The following is a 6,000-nucleotide window of genomic DNA, read 5'->3' on the forward strand; positions in this document are numbered from 1 at the left end:
AATCCTATATCAAGAGTTCTCAGGTTGTCCTACATGACTACATAGAGCCCCTAAGGTAGTCCACTAGATGATGACCAACAAGTACAGATATAAATACAAATCTACATATCACTACCGCATAACAACATCCTATATACCAGGATATAGATCTAACAAATCACTACAACATAGCAACATCATATATACAGGGAAATAGATCTAACAAATCACTACATCACAATAACATACTAAATACAAACAATCCAAGGAATGCATAACCGTATATACTCAGAGGTGGATAGACACCCAAACAAGTGATCCTACTCTAGAGCCACAACCAAACAAGGAACATGCAAGAAAGCCTAGATCAAGAGTCCTCAGTCTATCCTAGATGACTATATACAGTCCCTATGACATCCCTCAACTGAAAGATAATCAAAGCTAATGGGACAGCATTGGTGCCTTCGATCCATTGGTATAATGTGGCAAAATTCATTATAATCAAAGGACTCGAAAACACTGAGACGCGCTCTATTTCTGCACGGCTTGCTCCTGCGAGCCCTCTGACACCAAAATATGGAAGAATCTTAATCAACGTCCCAAAACCTTCAAGTTTGACCTACAATCAAACTGGTCAAAAAGTCACTGGTCAACGAAGGTCAACAGTTACTAATCCTCACGACCTGACCATCTATGGCTCATGCCATGAGCCACTACAAGAAAAAATACTCGGGTCTCATAATCCACACGAGATAACAGGCATAGCCTCACGTCATAAGACCAGTCTTAATGTCATTTTGATCCATAAACTTCTTAATCTATTAAGCCATTAATTCATCTTTTTCCAGGAGGCTTCCTAACACCCCAAGGATCATAAAAATCGATGCTTTAAGGTCTTGTATGTCCAATACAAAACTTGAGCTCAAACCAGGGCATTAATGAAGAAAAAGGAGATCAAATCTCAAGCATGAACTCAAACACCATCCAAACTTCAGATCCATAACATATAATCACCAAGGGACTCTAAGGACCCATAATGTTGTTGGGTTATGAGCATTCTAACACTCCTAAGTGTACATGCAACCCTAAATACCTTGGATCTATGTTTTCTCTATTATACATATAATTATGAACATCCAAGGTATTATCCTAATCTAGCATACAAAATAATAAATATAACAAGATAGAATACATACCTCTTTGATGTAGAATGTCTTCATGAAGCTTGAGTGCCTAGTGCCCCAAGTGTGACACCTCAAATGGTTCACACAACACCAAATACACTTGGAATAACTTGAGAGAAACTTGAACACTCCTTAAAATCGTCTAGCCCTCACACTCACACATTAGTGCACGATTTCTTGAGCCATGTGATTCTTTTATATGGTGGCTATTAGGGTTACACCATGTAACTCATAACTTTACCCATTCCTTATGCTCCATGGATTTTAACCTCCATGGAGTATCCATGGGTCACCCTATGGACTTAGTCCAACATAAGGAATCTTGGATCACAAGCCCATATATATAAGAATGAATGATTTACACAATCAACCCATATATTTAATTAGTCTCCTTTTGATCACTTAATTAATTCCAAATTAATTCTTGATCAATACTAATTAAATAACCTTATTAATATATTAGAACTTATAATATATTAACCAACCTTAAGTGTTATTTCTCTCATTATAGTCTATCCAAATGCATGATGCCATGCAACCCAAATGGACCATGCCGGGTCGGGTCAAGTCTTACCAATTATAGTTATGGACTTAGACATTAATCCAACAGTCTCCCACTTGGATAAGTCTAAAACTATTATTGCGTATGACTTCAGGAACCGATCAGCAATCGTAGCTCTCCAAAGCTTCTGTCGAACTCTGACCTTGTCGATGAACTCTGACCTTTGTCAATGACTTGTCCATTAGATAAGGGATCATATATTCCTCCATTCTAGATATCATATGGACTGAGACATGGATTATCAATCATTCTCTCTGTCCATTTGTTGTTTCCCGATTTCCGATTCATGATGACTGACTGATTGAACAAATCAAATCAGTCCTGGCTTGGCCAAGCACTCACATGTATCATCTTTAAATCATCGAGGGGCCCACAAATATCGCTTTTATCCCGAAGGTAAAAGGAATGGATAAACTTCGACTCATATGGCTTGTTCTACTACTTGTTGAATCATACACAAAGGCACGTTTTATAACATCGAGTTACCAATGCGTTTTCGTGCAATCAATGTATAACCAACTCATAGTAACAACTCATATCTCTAGGTTTGAAGAATATAAGATATTATCGTCTCATGATCACTCGTGATAAAATCCATGAAGTGATTCAAATGAGCGCGGGTTGAATCCAATACTCAAAACTTATGAGCACTCATGAGTGTTGTAACACCACTTTGTCCACCAACTTGGACCTCTACAAACCAACCCATGACAGTCTTGATTCATATCTACTTCCAACATATGACCGACCGTGGATGGTTTGAATAACTTAATCATCCAGGAAGAGCGACTTAGTTATTCTGGAAGTCAAAACATGCAAAGTGAAACACAAGAATAAATGAATCAAATATGGTATCAAACCCTATGAATATAAATAAACACTTTTATTTATCACCATACTGATTACTCATTATTCATTGTTTCGGTTTTATCAACTTTATACTTGAATTTAAAACAATAGTTGTCCCATGCTCCAAGCATGTACACTATGTTTTCTAAACACTAGTCATGCCATACACCAAGTATGCATACTATGTTTGTCTATGATCTTTACTTTGTAAAATAGATCAATTGAACATCACTCCAATGATCCTCTTTTCACAGTCCCAAATCCTTACTGCAAATGCAAGAATTCCAAATTCATGCCATTTACTGAAATCTGTTAGATTCTAAACTTATATGCATTGATCCTCTTAATGATTATGCACGAAGTCAGAAAGACTTGACAACAATCATTACAGAGCATTCCAAAGGAGATCAGCTCCTTGGAAACATCCTTCTTTCATTAAGTTTCCTAATCTTACACAGATTGACTAATTTCTAACTTTGAAACATTTCCATATTCCATTTTGACTATCACTTCTGAACAAGAGTTGCCTCCTTACAGATTATGTCAATATGGTCCTTCCAGAATTAACATTATACTTCCAACTGTCCTTGAGCAACCAATCTTTGGTAAACCTTAGATTGTCCTCGACAATTGCTTAATCATTTTAGTCATATCCAATTCTAGACCTTTTCCCTTCATAATGCCCCAGGCATTTGGAAAATTTTAGAAAGGATGAATATAGCACATGTAATCGATCCTATATCCGAAGCATATGGGACACGATTCATGATGTCTCACATAAAGACTAAACCAGTCTTTTGCTATAATATTTCCATTTCAATTTGCCAAGTTCTCAAAATTCAGATTATGAAAAGGGATGCCGTAATCATAATCGAATTTTAGAACGCAAATAATGGACCCATATATAGAATTTCCTTATGTTGAGCCATTCCAACATGAAATTCATATATTTATCCTTGATTAAATACGATTAAAATCTCAATCTAAGCTTTTAGAATTGAAATGAAGTATAATTTCCTCTCCCTTAATTATAGCAAAACAACTTTTTCAACCCCTGCAACCTCACGAATTGAAACTTTTGTTTTCTATAATTAACATTGCTAACTTGCAACCTTTGTCATAATTATCATGCTCCCACTAACATGATGATTATTAGCATAACACTTATGCTCCCACTAGCTTTGACATGTACTCAGAAATCAGCTGACTTTCTTACCAAAGTTCAGATTTCTGATACTAGATTGTTTTGATAAAACTTTATCAAAATCATACACCTCTCTTAGATAGCTCACATGTGTGTCTAAACAACTTTAGAACTATGAAAAGGGATGACGTAATCATAGTCTCAATTGTTTAGACCTTTGCCACTTCTCACAAGTCCATGTTAGTGTGCCGGTAAACCACACATGCTCCACTAACGACTTTGAGAATGCAAATATCACAATTGCTATCTAGCTAAAATCTACTTAGTGAAAGTGTTTCCTCACCATCATTTTCATGAATCGGAGAGAAACCTTATGACACTTAGATTTAATAGTGTATGTGTTCTTATCCATGTGAATTTGTCAAAACCATAATCACAAGACAAGGTTAGTGACAAATCCAAACTCATATTGATTAAACTTGTGCAATCTTAAATTCTTGCCATTTGGCAGCTCAGGTGCCTGCCATTGCTTCCAAGTAGTTGTGCAACCAATTGAGAACTCTCAGAACTCCTATGCAAAGCCAACTTGAATAGGCACAAAAATTTCAACACGATAGGTTATAAACCTCAAGTCGTGTGCTAGTAAAGGACTTTAGGTTTTATTCTTGATTAAGTCTTGAAACTTTCAAGAGCTTTAAGACTCCCACTGTCCTCTTGACATATAAGACTCCCTTGTCAAATATTCAAGAGATAGTGCGGATTCTTTATCAAGACTAACACTTTACACAATTGGCCTAAGTTGGTCTCTGTTTTATCCAAAACATCACAACTTACCAATTTCAAATGTACAAGAGTAGGTAACCTTTTACTCTTACATTTGACTAGTGTTAACAAACCCTCTTTAAGATATGTCACTCAAGTTACAATCTTGGAGTATGACTCTAAGAATTGTTTTGGAATGAAGTATGACTCATCTTTTTGATTTAACCATTTCAACAATTCATGACTCCTCTTCTTAGTCATAAGAATACACTAAGATGACTTTAGAGGACCAATTGTGATATGGTATCTTAATCATTAGGATGATCATAAACATGATACTAAAGTACTCTCCCATCTTCTCAGATTTGAGAAACTTTTATCTTTCTGCCATACTTTGATTCTTCTTATTCGTTCTGTCTCACATTGAAACTTCTCCAATGCTACAGACTTATACTTAAACTTATAAGTATAACCATATTTACTGAACTTAAGTAAATCATGACGAATAGTCTTCTTGATCTTTTGTGGTGGACTTGACCAGTGCACAAGAATGTGTACTCGATCCCTTAGTCCTTTCCTTATTCACATAAGGAATTAGTCTTAATTTTCCAAGCTGAAAGTTCTCATTCATCATACTATACAACTTGCATGATTCCAAGTTTCGGTCCAATTGAACCTTGGGTGATGAGAATCTTTCCTTATTTGGTAATATTAGACACTACCACAACCGAAAGAATCAAATCCATTTTTCCAATATTGCTATCAATGGAATCTTATAAGCAACAACTTTTCACAAATGCCATTGTAAGGATACTTAAAATAAATAAAATCAAAACCTTTTTCTTTTATTTTAAAACTTTGCGGAAAAACTTATCCTTACAATCCATATGAAAACCTTGTTGTTATCTATTCCTAAGCAATATAAATATCATAGCTCTTAAGTAATAGCCCAAAATTCTGATCACCGAACCATGCGATTGAAATCCATCTTCGCGATCAGAATCAGCATGTACTTAATAGAGTTAGACAATGGACTTTACCTGAAGTAGAGCCAAACTTATTGACTTTAACATCCTTAGGTAAATTTGGCAGCTTCGTAACCAATGCCCCTTCCTTTGGCAATAGTTACCTATGGACCCTTGATAATGGGACTATCTCAGACTTCACCTCTCTCTTTACCATTGGGTCAACCGAGTTGACTATGGCCAATCCCTTTCCATTGGGAAGAGAGAGCTTTACTGGATATCCAATGTCATCATTGTCAATGTCCATAGCGTTTTAGGAAGTTGATCTTAGCAAATAGATAAGATCATTAAGGGTCTTGTCTTAGTCTGTTTCATAGGATTCCCAAAAGAACTCACTATGTGACTTAGAAAGTAGTTGAGCCACCAACTTTCCCAAGACTTTGACACCCAACTCTCCCGGCTTGTCAATATGTGACTACATCTCCAAGATGTGATCACACCTAGACCTTGCCTTGCCAATAGGGCTTGAGTGACCTTAAACTTTTTAGGAACTTG

This window comes from Lactuca virosa, chromosome 4 (assembly GCF_052849685.1).
Source record: "Lactuca virosa cultivar CGN04683 chromosome 4, Lactuca_virosa_CGN04683_v6, whole genome shotgun sequence".
In the NCBI taxonomy this organism is placed as follows: Eukaryota; Viridiplantae; Streptophyta; class Magnoliopsida; order Asterales; family Asteraceae; genus Lactuca; species Lactuca virosa.